Here is a 14,898-nt window from a genome sequence, read left to right as displayed (position 1 = left end):
GGGCACACACACCCCCACAAACCCTAGACACTTCCTGATTAGCCCGGGCTTCAGCCCCACAAACCCTAAGCACACCCCGATTAACCCTTGCTAAACCCCCACAAACCGATATGTACATCCACCGGTCCAACACTCAAACCTAATCCTAAAGTCCAAAAGGGGCACACACCCCCACAAACCCTAGGCACTTCCCGATTAGCCCTGGCTTCAGCCCCACAAACCCTAAACACACCCCGATTAACCCTTGCTCTCCCAGCCAAACATATACATCCACCAGGCCTGCACTCAAACCTAATCCTAAAGTCCAAAAGGGGCACACACACCCCCACAAACCCTAAGTATACCCTGATTAATACTGGTTTAAATCCCCATAAACGGGATATTCTGTGTTAAGAGGGGCAAGTTTCAATAAAGGCAAGTGTTGGACCTGGTTAATGAAGGCGTGGGCCAGTTCAAAGTGGCAGGGTCGCGTGAAATTGAATCTCAAGTGGCGAGATCAAAAAGCACGAGGGGGCTTTTTTGCCTACTGCCCGCATAATCTCAACCTAACCCTAACCCTAACCCTAACCCTAACCCTAACGCGGACCCTAACCCTAACGCGGACCCTAACCCTAACGCGGACCCTAACCCTAACGCGGACCCTAACCCTAACGCGGACCCTAACCCTAACGCGGACCCTAACCCTAACCCTAACCCTAACCCTAACCCTAACCCTAATGCGGACCCTAACCCTAACCCTAACCCTAATGCGGGCCCTAACCCTAACCCTAACCCTAACCCTAACCCTAATGCGGGCCCTAACCCTAACCCTAACCCTAACCCTAACCCTAACCCTAACCCTAATGTGGGGGCCCTAACCCTAACCCTAACCCTGACCCTAACCCTAACCCTAATGCGGGACCCTAACCCTAACCCTAACCCTAACCCTAACCCTAACCCTAATGCGGGACCCTAACCCTAACCCTAACCCTAACCCTAATGTGGGGGCCCTAACCCTAACCCTAACCCTAATTTGTGGGGGGACCCTAACCCTAACCCTAACACTAATGTGGGACCCTAACCCTGACCCTGACCCTGACCCTGACCCTAACCCTAACCCTAAACCCTAACCCTAACCCTAACCCTAACCCTAACCCTAACCCACACCCCCACAAACCCTACTAAAGTTTAGATGGGGTACACACCCCCACAAACCCTACTAAAGTTTAGTTGGGGTACACACCCCCACAAACCCTATTCACTCCCCGATTAACCCTGGCTTTAGCCCCACAAACCCAAAGCACATCCTGATTGACCCTTGCTAAACTCCCATAGACAGTGTCCCGTGTCAAGAGGGGTAATTTCAACAGGAATAAGTGTTGGGTCTGATTGGTGAAGGCGTCGGCCAGTTTAAATATATCCACTAGCCTAAAATTTAAACCTAATCCTAAGGTCCAAAAGGGGCATACACCCCCACAAACCCTAGGAACTCTGGCTTCAGCCGTACAAACCTAAAGCACACCCTGACTGATCAACAGGGATAAGTGTTGGGCCTGGTTGGTAAAGGCGTGGGCCAGTTTAAAGTGGCAGGATCGTGTGAAACTGAATCTCTGGTGGTGAGATCAGAAAGCACAAGAGGGCTGAATTGCCCACTGCCTGTATGGTTTAAAATTTAAACCTAATCCAGATGGGGTGCACATCCCCATAAATTTTAGGCACTTCCCGATTAACTCTGGTTTTAGCCCCACAAACCCAAAGCACACCCTGATTGACCCTTGTTAAATCCCCATAGACCTAGTGCTTCGGGTCGAGAGGGGTAAATTTCAACGGGGATGAGTGTTGGACTTGGTTAGTGAAGGCGTCGGTCATTTTGAAGTGGCAGGGTTGTGTGAAACTGAATCTCAAGTGGCAAGATCAGAAAGCACAAGAGGGCTGAATTGCCCACTGCCCGCATAATTTCACCCTAACTTAGTAAATTCCCACAAACTGGATATTCTGTGTTAAGAGGGGCAAGTTTCAATAAAGGCAAGTGGTGGACCTGGTTAATGAAGGCGTGGGCCAGTTCAAAGTGGCAGGGTCACGTGAAATTGAATCTCAAGTGGCGAGATCAAAAAACACGAGGGGGCTTTTTTGCCCACTGCCCGCATAATCTCAACCTAACCCTAACCCTAACCCTAACCCTAACCCTAACCCTAACCCACACCCCCACAAACCCTACTAAAGTTTAGATGGGGTACACACCCCCACAAACCCTACTAAAGTTTAGATGGGGTACACTCCCCCACAAACCCTATTCACTCCCCGATTAACCCTGGCTTTAGCCCCACAAACCCAAAGCACATCCTGATTGACCCTTGCTAAACTCCCATAGACAGTGTCCCGTGTCAAGAGGGGTAATTTCAACAGGAATAAGTGTTGGGTCTGATTGGTGAAGGCGTCGGCCAGTTTAAATATATCCACTAGCCTAAAATTTAAACCTAATCCTAAGGTCCAAAAGGGGCATACACCCCCACAAACCCTAGGAACTCTGGCTTCAGCCGTACAAACCTAAAGCACACCCTGACTGATCAACAGGGATAAGTGTTGGGCCTGGTTGGTAAAGGCGTGGGCCAGTTTAAAGTGGCAGGATCGTGTGAAACTGAATCTCTGGTGGAGAGATCAGAAAGCACAAGAGGGCTGAATTGCCCACTGCCTGTATGGTTTAAAATTTAAACCTAATCCAGATGGGGTGCACATCCCCATAAATTTTAGGCACTTCCCGATTAACTCTGGTTTTAGCCCCACAAACCCAAAGCACACCCTGATTGACCCTTGTTAAATCCCCATAGACCTAGTGCTCCGGGTCGAGAGGGGTAAATTTCAACAGGGATGAGTGTTGGACTTGGTTAGTGAAGGCGTCGGTCATTTTGAAGTGGCAGGGTCGTGTGAAACTGAATCTCAAGTGGCAAGATCAGAAAGCACAAGAGGGCTGAATTGCCCACTGCCCGCATAATTTCACCCTAACTTAGTAAATTCCCATAAACTGGATATTCTGTGTTAAGAGGGGCAAGTTTCAATAAAGGCAAGTGGTGGACCTGGTTAATGAAGACGTAGGCCAGTTCAAAGTGGCAGGGTCACGTGAAATTGAATCTCAAGTGGCGAGATCAAAAAACACAAGGGGGCTTTTTTGCCCACTGCCCGCATAATCTCAACCTAACCTTACAGTGACACGCTCTTCATTCTCCAGGGCATGGGAGGCCAATAAGAAAAAAAGCCCAGATATTTAAACCCAAATGGACAGTGTACCTTTAAGAGTTGAATAAGTAAGGCTGCTCGGTATCCTAGCGACAGATAGGGTCTGCAGTTGGAGTGGTCAGATAGGTTTTAGGACACAATAAAAGTGGAGATGGAGTCCCGGGCTAGGGACGTTTTAACCGGATAGCATTTTTCAGAGACCTCCCCGGGAGACCGGAGTGATGGGAGTAAGTGGATTTGGTCTCCCAGGTGGGAGTCAAGTGTTGTTGAAGGCAGTTTGTTGGAGTTAAAATGGTTGACCCAAGACACAAAACTAGCGGTAAGAATATTATTGTTTTATTTTCCATGTAACCCTTGGCATATAGATGCCAGGTAGTGATTTTTTTAAAAAATATCATTACCCTTAGAATTACATGCCTCTCATTATTGGTCCCTGGGAGGAATACAGGCAGTGTCTGAGCCTGACACTGTTGGGCCACCTCGAGTAGGGTGTCTAGTGATTAAAGGCCCGAAACACCTGATGATCCGAGGTTACATTACTGATGATGTGTCCCAGTGCACACCCGGTTCGTTGAACCAAGTGGTGTCGGACCTTGATAATGAAAGGCATGGTCCAGATTAACCTGGCTTTATTATACTAGCTCATTCGCCATAGCAGTTCATGTACTGTCATTTAAAATTCTGTATTCTAATATCTCCTAGTCAAACATATATATTCACTAGCTTAAAACTTAAACCTAATCTTAAAGTTTAGATGGGGTACACACCCCAACAAACCCTACTAAAGTTTAGATGGGGTACACACCCCCACAAACCCTACTAAAGTTTAGATGGGGTACACACCCCCACAAACCCTACTAAAGTTTAGATGGGGTACACACCCCCACAAACCCTATTCACTCCCCGATTAACCCTGGCTTTAGCCCCACAAACCCAAAGCACATCCTGATTGACCCTTGCTAAACCCCCATAGACAGTGTCCCGTGTCAAGAGGGGTAATTTCAACAGGAATAAGTGTTGGGTCTGATTGGTGAAGGCGTCGGCCAGTTTAAATATATCCACTAGCCTAAAATTTAAACCTAATCCTAAGGTCCAAAAGGGGCATACACCCCCACAAACCCTAGGAACTCTGGCTTCAGCCGTACAAACCTAAAGCACACCCTGACTGATCAACAGGGATAAGTGTTGGGCCTGGTTGGTAAAGGCGTGGGCCAGTTTAAAGTGGCAGGATCGTGTGAAACTGAATCTCTGGTGGCGAGATCAGAAAGCACAAGAGGGCTGAATTGCCCACTGCCTGTATGGTTTAAAATTTAAACCTAATTCAGATGGGGTGCACATCCCCATAAATTTTAGGCACTTCCCGATTAACTCTGGTTTTAGCCCCACAAACCCAAAGCACACCCTGATTGACCCTTGTTAAATCCCCATAGACCTAGTGCTCCGGGTCGAGAGGGGTAAATTTCAACAGGGATGAGTGTTGGACTTGGTTAGTGAAGGCGTCGGTCATTTTGAAGTGGCAGGGTCGTGTGAAACTGAATCTCAAGTGGCAAGATCAGAAAGCACAAGAGGGCTGAATTGCCCACTGCCCGCATAATTTCACCCTAACTTAGTAAATTCCCATAAACTGGATATTCTGTGTTAAGAGGGGCAAGTTTCAATAAAGGCAAGTGGTGGACCTGGTTAATGAAGGCGTGGGCCAGTTCAAAGTGGCAGGGTCACGTGAAATTGAATCTCAAGTGGCGAGATCAAAAAACACGAGGGGGCTTTTTTGCCCACTGCCCGCATAATCTCAACCTAACCTTACAGTGACACGCTCTTCATTCTCCAGGCCACTGGAGGCCAATAAGAAGGCTTAGATATTTAAACCCAAATGGACAGTGTACCTTTAAGAGTTGAATAGGTAAGGCTGCTTGGTATCCTAGCAACAGATAGGGTCTGCAGTTGGAGTGGTCAGACAGGTTTTAGGACACAATAAAAGTGGAGATGGAGTCCCGGGCTAGGGATGTTTTAACCGGATAGCATTTTTCAGAGAGCTCCCCGGGAGACCGGAGTGATGGGAGTAAGTGGATTTGGTCTCCCAGGCGGGAGTCAAGCGTTGTTGGAGGCAGTTTGTTGGAGTTAAAATGGTTGACCCAAGACACAAAACTAGTGGTAAGAATGTTATTGTTTTATTTTCCATGTAACCCTTGGCATATAGATGCCAGGTAGTGATTTTTAAAAAAAAATATCATTACCCTTAGAATTACATGCCTCTCATTATTGGTCCCTGGGAGGAATACAGGCAGTGTCTGAGCCTGACACTGTTGGGCCACCTCGAGTAGGGTGTCTAGTGATTAAAGGCCCGAAACACCTGATGATCCGAGGTTACATTACTGATGATGTGTCCCAGTGCACACCCGGTTCGTTGAACCAAGTGGTGTCGGACCTTGATAATGAAAGGCATGGTCCAGATTAACCTGGCTTTATTATACTAGCTCATTCGCCATAGCAGTTCATATACCGTCATTTAAAATTCTGTATTCTAATATCTCCTAGTCAAACATATATATTCACTAGCTTAAAACTTAAACCTAATCTTAAAGTTTAGATGGGGTACACACCCCCACAAACCCTACTAAAGTTTAGATGGGGTACACACCCCCACAAACCCTACTAAAGTTTAGATGGGGTACACACCCCCACAAACCCTACTAAAGTTTAGATGGGGTACACACCCCCACAAACCCTATTCACTCCCCGATTAACCCTGGCTTTAGCCCCACAAACCCAAAGCACATCCTGATTGACCCTTGCTAAACCCCCATAGACAGTGTCCCGTGTCAAGAGGGGTAATTTCAACAGGAATAAGTGTTGGGTCTGATTGGTGAAGGCGTCGGCCAGTTTAAATATATCCACTAGCCTAAAATTTAAACCTAATCCTAAGGTCCAAAAGGGGCATACACCCCCACAAACCCTAGGCACTTCCTGATTAACTCTGGCTTCAGCCGTACAAACCTAAAGCACACCCTGACTGATCAACAGGGATAAGTGTTGGGCCTGGTTGGTAAAGGCGTGGGCCAGTTTAAAGTGGCAGGATCGTGTGAAACTGAATCTCTGGTGGCGAGATCAGAAAGCACAAGAGGGCTGAATTGCCCACTGCCTGTATGGTTTAAAATTTAAACCTAATTCAGATGGGGTGCACATCCCCATAAATTTTAGGCACTTCCCGATTAACTCTGGTTTTAGCCCCACAAACCCAAAGCACACCCTGATTGACCCTTGTTAAATCCCCATAGACCTAGTGCTCCGGGTCGAGAGGGGTAAATTTCAACAGGGATGAGTGTTGGACTTGGTTAGTGAAGGCGTCGGTCATTTTGAAGTGGCAGGGTCGTGTGAAACTGAATCTCAAGTGGCAAGATCAGAAAGCACAAGAGGGCTGAATTGCCCACTGCCCGCATAATTTCACCCTAACTTAGTAAATTCCCATAAACTGGATATTCTGTGTTAAGAGGGGCAAGTTTCAATAAAGGCAAGTGGTGGACCTGGTTAATGAAGGCGTGGGCCAGTTCAAAGTGGCAGGGTCACGTGAAATTGAATCTCAAGTGGCGAGATCAAAAAACACGAGGGGGCTTTTTTGCCCACTGCCCGCATAATCTCAACCTAACCCTAACCCACACCCCCACAAACCCTACTAAAGTTTAGATGGGGTACACACCCCCACAAACCCTACTAAAGTTTAGATGGGGTACACTCCCCCACAAACCCTATTCACTCCCCGATTAACCCTGGCTTTAGCCCCACAAACCCAAAGCACATCCTGATTGACCCTTGCTAAACTCCCATAGACAGTGTCCCGTGTCAAGAGGGGTAATTTCAACAGGAATAAGTGTTGGGTCTGATTGGTGAAGGCGTCGGCCAGTTTAAATATATCCACTAGCCTAAAATTTAAACCTAATCCTAAGGTCCAAAAGGGGCATACACCCCCACAAACCCTAGGAACTCTGGCTTCAGCCGTACAAACCTAAAGCACACCCTGACTGATCAACAGGGATAAGTGTTGGGCCTGGTTGGTAAAGGCGTGGGCCAGTTTAAAGTGGCAGGATCGTGTGAAACTGAATCTCTGGTGGTGAGATCAGAAAGCTCAAGAGGGCTGAATTGCCCACTGCCTGTATGGTTTAAAATTTAAACCTAATCCAGATGGGGTGCACATCCCCATAAATTTTAGGCACTTCCCGATTAACTCTGGTTTTAGCCCCACAAACCCAAAGCACACCCTGATTGACCCTTGTTAAATCCCCATAGACCTAGTGCTCCGGGTCGAGAGGGGTAAATTTCAACAGGGATGAGTGTTGGACTTGGTTAGTGAAGGCGTCGGTCATTTTGAAGTGGCAGGGTCGTGTGAAACTGAATCTCAAGTGGCAAGATCAGAAAGCACAAGAGGGCTGAATTGCCCACTGCCCGCATAATTTCACCCTAACTTAGTAAATTCCCATAAACTGGATATTCTGTGTTAAGAGGGGCAAGTTTCAATAAAGGCAAGTGGTGGACCTGGTTAATGAAGACGTAGGCCAGTTCAAAGTGGCAGGGTCATGTGAAATTGAATCTCAAGTGGCGAGATCAAAAAACACGAGGGGGCTTTTTTGCCCACTGCCCGCATAATCTCAACCTAACCTTACAGTGACACGCTCTTCATTCTCCAGGGCATGGGAGGCCAATAAGAAAAAAAGCCCAGATATTTAAACCCAAATGGACAGTGTACCTTTAAGAGTTGAATAAGTAAGGCTGCTTGGTATCCTAGCAACAGATAGGGTCTGCAGTTGGAGTGGTCAGACAGGTTTTAGGACACAATAAAAGTGGAGATGGAGTCCCGGGCTAGGGATGTTTTAACCGGATAGCATTTTTCAGAGACCTCCCCGGGAGACCGGAGTGATGGGAGTAAGTGGATTTGGTCTCCCAGGCGGGAGTCAAGCGTTGTTGGAGGCAGTTTGTTGGAGTTAAAATGGTTGACCAAGACACAAAACTAGTGGTAAGAATATTATTGTTTTATTTTCCATGTAACCCTTGGCATATAGATGCCAGGTAGTGATTTTTTTAAAAAAATATCATTACCCTTAGAATTACATGCCTCTCATTATTGGTCCCTGGGAGGAATACAGGCAGTGTCTGAGCCTGACACTGTTGGGCCACCTCGAGTAGGGTGTCTAGTGATTAAAGGCCCGAAACACCTGATGATCCGAGGTTACATTACTGATGATGTGTCCCAGTGCACACCCGGTTCGTTGAACCAAGTGGTGTCGGACCTTGATAATGAAAGGCATGGTCCAGATTAACCTGGCTTTATTATACTAGCTCATTCGCCATAGCAGTTCATATACCGTCATTTAAAATTCTGTATTCTAATATCTCCTAGTCAAACATATATATTCACTAGCTTAAAACTTAAACCTAATCTTAAAGTTTAGATGGGGTACACACCCCCACAAACCCTACTAAAGTTTAGAGGGGGTACACACCCCCACAAACCCTATTAAAGTTTAGATGGGGTACACACCCCCACAAACCCTACTAAAGTTTAGATGGGGTACACACCCCCACAAACCCTATTCACTCCCCGATTAACCCTGGCTTTAGCCCCACAAACCCAAAGCACATCCTGATTGACCCTTGCTAAACTCCCATAGACATTGTCCCGTGTCAAGAGGGGTAATTTCAACAGGAATAAGTGTTGGGTCTGATTGGTGAAGGCGTCGGCCAGTTTAAATATATCCACTAGCCTAAAATTTAAACCTAATCCTAAGGTCCAAAAGGGGCATACACCCCCACAAACCCTAGGAACTCTGGCTTCAGCCGTACAAACCTAAAGCACACCCTGACTGATCAACAGGGATAAGTGTTGGGCCTGGTTGGTAAAGGCGTGGGCCAGTTTAAAGTGGCAGGATCGTGTGAAACTGAATCTCTGGTGGCGAGATCAGAAAGCACAAGAGGGCTGAATTGCCCACTGCCTGTATGGTTTAAAATTTAAACCTAATCCAGATGGGGTGCACATCCCCATAAATTTTAGGCACTTCCCGATTAACTCTGGTTTTAGCCGCACAAACCCAAAGCACACCCTGATTGACCCTTGTTAAATCCCCATAGACTTAGTGCTCCGGGTCGAGAGGGGTAAATTTCAACAGGGATGAGTGTTGGACTTGGTTAGTGAAGGCGTCGGTCATTTTGAAGTGGCAGGGTCGTGTGAAACTGAATCTCAAGTGGCAAGTTCAGAAAGCACAAGAGGGCTGAATTGCCCACTGCCCGCATAATTTCACCCTAACTTAGTAAATTCCCATAAATTGGATATTCTGTGTTAAGAGGGGCAGGTTTCAATAAAGGCAAGTGGTGGACCTGGTTAATGAAGGCGTGGGCCAGTTCAAAGTGGCAGGGTCACGTGAAATTGAATCTCAAGTGGCGAGATCAAAAAACACGAGGGGGCTTTTTTGCCCACTGCCCGCATAATCTCAACCTAACCTTACAGTGACACGCTCTTCATTCTCCAGGCCACTGGAGGCCAATAAGAAGGCTTAGATATTTAAACCCAAATGGACAGTGTACCTTTAAGAGTTGAATAGGTAAGGCTGCTTGGTATCCTAGCAACAGATAGGGTCTGCAGTTGGAGTGGTCAGACAGGTTTTAGGACACAATAAAAGTGGAGATGGAGTCCCGGGCTAGGGATGTTTTAACCGGATAGCATTTTTCAGAGACCTCCCCGGGAGACCGGAGTGATGGGAGTAAGTGGATTTGGTCTCCCAGGCGGGAGTCAAGCGTTGTTGGAGGCAGTTTGTTGGAGTTAAAATGGTTGACCAAGACACAAAACTAGTGGTAAGAATATTATTGTTTTATTTTCCATGTAACCCTTGGCATATAGATGCCAGGTAGTGATTTTTTTAAAAAAATATCATTACCCTTTGAATTACATGCCTCTCATTATTGGTCCCTGGGAGGAATACAGGCAGTGTCTGAGCCTGACACTGTTGGGCCACCTCGAGTAGGGTGTCTAGTGATTAAAGGCCCGAAACACCTGATGATCCGAGGTTACATTACTGATGATGTGTCCCAGTGCACACCCGGTTCGTTGAACCAAGTGGTGTCGGACCTTGATAATGAAAGGCATGGTCCAGATTAACCTGGCTTTATTATACTAGCTCATTCGCCATAGCAGTTCATATACCGTCATTTAAAATTCTGTATTCTAATATCTCCTAGTCAAACATATATATTCACTAGCTTAAAACTTAAACCTAATCTTAAAGTTTAGATGGGGTACACACCCCCACAAACCCTACTAAAGTTTAGAGGGGGTACACACCCCCACAAACCCTATTAAAGTTTAGATGGGGTACACACCCCCACAAACCCTACTAAAGTTTAGATGGGGTACACACCCCCACAAACCCTATTCACTCCCCGATTAACCCTGGCTTTAGCCCCACAAACCCAAAGCACATCCTGATTGACCCTTGCTAAACTCCCATAGACATTGTCCCGTGTCAAGAGGGGTAATTTCAACAGGAATAAGTGTTGGGTCTGATTGGTGAAGGCGTCGGCCAGTTTAAATATATCCACTAGCCTAAAATTTAAACCTAATCCTAAGGTCCAAAAGGGGCATACACCCCCACAAACCCTAGGAACTCTGGCTTCAGCCGTACAAACCTAAAGCACACCCTGACTGATCAACAGGGATAAGTGTTGGGCCTGGTTGGTAAAGGCGTGGGCCAGTTTAAAGTGGCAGGATCGTGTGAAACTGAATCTCTGGTGGCGAGATCAGAAAGCACAAGAGGGCTGAATTGCCCACTGCCTGTATGGTTTAAAATTTAAACCTAATCCAGATGGGGTGCACATCCCCATAAATTTTAGGCACTTCCCGATTAACTCTGGTTTTAGCCGCACAAACCCAAAGCACACCCTGATTGACCCTTGTTAAATCCCCATAGACTTAGTGCTCCGGGTCGAGAGGGGTAAATTTCAACAGGGATGAGTGTTGGACTTGGTTAGTGAAGGCGTCGGTCATTTTGAAGTGGCAGGGTCGTGTGAAACTGAATCTCAAGTGGCAAGTTCAGAAAGCACAAGAGGGCTGAATTGCCCACTGCCCGCATAATTTCACCCTAACTTAGTAAATTCCCATAAATTGGATATTCTGTGTTAAGAGGGGCAGGTTTCAATAAAGGCAAGTGGTGGACCTGGTTAATGAAGGCGTGGGCCAGTTCAAAGTGGCAGGGTCACGTGAAATTGAATCTCAAGTGGCGAGATCAAAAAACACGAGGGGGCTTTTTTGCCCACTGCCCGCATAATCTCAACCTAACCTTACAGTGACACGCTCTTCATTCTCCAGGCCACTGGAGGCCAATAAGAAGGCTTAGATATTTAAACCCAAATGGACAGTGTACCTTTAAGAGTTGAATAGGTAAGGCTGCTTGGTATCCTAGCAACAGATAGGGTCTGCAGTTGGAGTGGTCAGACAGGTTTTAGGACACAATAAAAGTGGAGATGGAGTCCCGGGCTAGGGATGTTTTAACCGGATAGCATTTTTCAGAGACCTCCCCGGGAGACCGGAGTGATGGGAGTAAGTGGATTTGGTCTCCCAGGCGGGAGTCAAGCGTTGTTGGAGGCAGTTTGTTGGAGTTAAAATGGTTGACCAAGACACAAAACTAGTGGTAAGAATATTATTGTTTTATTTTCCATGTAACCCTTGGCATATAGATGCCAGGTAGTGATTTTTTTAAAAAAATATCATTACCCTTAGAATTACATGCCTCTCATTATTGGTCCCTGGGAGGAATACAGGCAGTGTCTGAGCCTGACACTGTTGGGCCACCTCGAGTAGGGTGTCTAGTGATTAAAGGCCCGAAACACCTGATGATCCGAGGTTACATTACTGATGATGTGTCCCAGTGCACACCCGGTTCGTTGAACCAAGTGGTGTCGGACCTTGATAATGAAAGGCATGGTCCAGATTAACCTGGCTTTATTATACTAGCTCATTCGCCATAGCAGTTCATATACCGTCATTTAAAATTCTGTATTCTAATATCTCCTAGTCAAACATATATATTCACTAGCTTAAAACTTAAACCTAATCTTAAAGTTTAGATGGGGTACACACCCCCACAAACCCTACTAAAGTTTAGAGGGGGTACACACCCCCACAAACCCTATTAAAGTTTAGATGGGGTACACACCCCCACAAACCCTACTAAAGTTTAGATGGGGTACACACCCCCACAAACCCTATTCACTCCCCGATTAACCCTGGCTTTAGCCCCACAAACCCAAAGCACATCCTGATTGACCCTTGCTAAACTCCCATAGACATTGTCCCGTGTCAAGAGGGGTAATTTCAACAGGAATAAGTGTTGGGTCTGATTGGTGAAGGCGTCGGCCAGTTTAAATATATCCACTAGCCTAAAATTTAAACCTAATCCTAAGGTCCAAAAGGGGCATACACCCCCACAAACCCTAGGAACTCTGGCTTCAGCCGTACAAACCTAAAGCACACCCTGACTGATCAACAGGGATAAGTGTTGGGCCTGGTTGGTAAAGGCGTGGGCCAGTTTAAAGTGGCAGGATCGTGTGAAACTGAATCTCTGGTGGCGAGATCAGAAAGCACAAGAGGGCTGAATTGCCCACTGCCTGTATGGTTTAAAATTTAAACCTAATCCAGATGGGGTGCACATCCCCATAAATTTTAGGCACTTCCCGATTAACTCTGGTTTTAGCCGCACAAACCCAAAGCACACCCTGATTGACCCTTGTTAAATCCCCATAGACTTAGTGCTCCGGGTCGAGAGGGGTAAATTTCAACAGGGATGAGTGTTGGACTTGGTTAGTGAAGGCGTCGGTCATTTTGAAGTGGCAGGGTCGTGTGAAACTGAATCTCAAGTGGCAAGTTCAGAAAGCACAAGAGGGCTGAATTGCCCACTGCCCGCATAATTTCACCCTAACTTAGTAAATTCCCATAAATTGGATATTCTGTGTTAAGAGGGGCAGGTTTCAATAAAGGCAAGTGGTGGACCTGGTTAATGAAGGCGTGGGCCAGTTCAAAGTGGCAGGGTCACGTGAAATTGAATCTCAAGTGGCGAGATCAAAAAACACGAGGGGGCTTTTTTGCCCACTGCCCGCATAATCTCAACCTAACCTTACAGTGACACGCTCTTCATTCTCCAGGCCACTGGAGGCCAATAAGAAGGCTTAGATATTTAAACCCAAATGGACAGTGTACCTTTAAGAGTTGAATAGGTAAGGCTGCTTGGTATCCTAGCAACAGATAGGGTCTGCAGTTGGAGTGGTCAGACAGGTTTTAGGACACAATAAAAGTGGAGATGGAGTCCCGGGCTAGGGATGTTTTAACCGGATAGCATTTTTCAGAGACCTCCCCGGGAGACCGGAGTGATGGGAGTAAGTGGATTTGGTCTCCCAGGCGGGAGTCAAGCGTTGTTGGAGGCAGTTTGTTGGAGTTAAAATGGTTGACCAAGACACAAAACTAGTGGTAAGAATATTATTGTTTTATTTTCCATGTAACCCTTGGCATATAGATGCCAGGTAGTGATTTTTTTAAAAAAATATCATTACCCTTAGAATTACATGCCTCTCATTATTGGTCCCTGGGAGGAATACAGGCAGTGTCTGAGCCTGACACTGTTGGGCCACCTCGAGTAGGGTGTCTAGTGATTAAAGGCCCGAAACACCTGATGATCCGAGGTTACATTACTGATGATGTGTCCCAGTGCACACCCGGTTCGTTGAACCAAGTGGTGTCGGACCTTGATAATGAAAGGCATGGTCCAGATTAACCTGGCTTTATTATACTAGCTCATTCGCCATAGCAGTTCATATACCGTCATTTAAAATTCTGTATTCTAATATCTCCTAGTCAAACATATATATTCACTAGCTTAAAACTTAAACCTAATCTTAAAGTTTAGATGGGGTACACACCCCCACAAACCCTACTAAAGTTTAGAGGGGGTACACACCCCCACAAACCCTATTAAAGTTTAGATGGGGTACACACCCCCACAAACCCTACTAAAGTTTAGATGGGGTACACACCCCCACAAACCCTATTCACTCCCCGATTAACCCTGGCTTTAGCCCCACAAACCCAAAGCACATCCTGATTGACCCTTGCTAAACTCCCATAGACATTGTCCCGTGTCAAGAGGGGTAATTTCAACAGGAATAAGTGTTGGGTCTGATTGGTGAAGGCGTCGGCCAGTTTAAATATATCCACTAGCCTAAAATTTAAACCTAATCCTAAGGTCCAAAAGGGGCATACACCCCCACAAACCCTAGGAACTCTGGCTTCAGCCGTACAAACCTAAAGCACACCCTGACTGATCAACAGGGATAAGTGTTGGGCCTGGTTGGTAAAGGCGTGGGCCAGTTTAAAGTGGCAGGATCGTGTGAAACTGAATCTCTGGTGGCGAGATCAGAAAGCACAAGAGGGCTGAATTGCCCACTGCCTGTATGGTTTAAAATTTAAACCTAATCCAGATGGGGTGCACATCCCCATAAATTTTAGGCACTTCCCGATTAACTCTGGTTTTAGCCGCACAAACCCAAAGCACACCCTGATTGACCCTTGTTAAATCCCCATAGACTTAGTGCTCCGGGTCGAGAGGGGTAAATTTCAACAGGGATGAGTGTTGGACTTGGTTAGTGAAGGCGTCG

This window comes from Hemitrygon akajei, chromosome 9, assembly GCF_048418815.1.
Source record: "Hemitrygon akajei chromosome 9, sHemAka1.3, whole genome shotgun sequence".
Taxonomy (NCBI): domain Eukaryota; kingdom Metazoa; phylum Chordata; class Chondrichthyes; order Myliobatiformes; family Dasyatidae; genus Hemitrygon; species Hemitrygon akajei.
Note: the sequence above shows the minus strand (reverse complement) of the source record.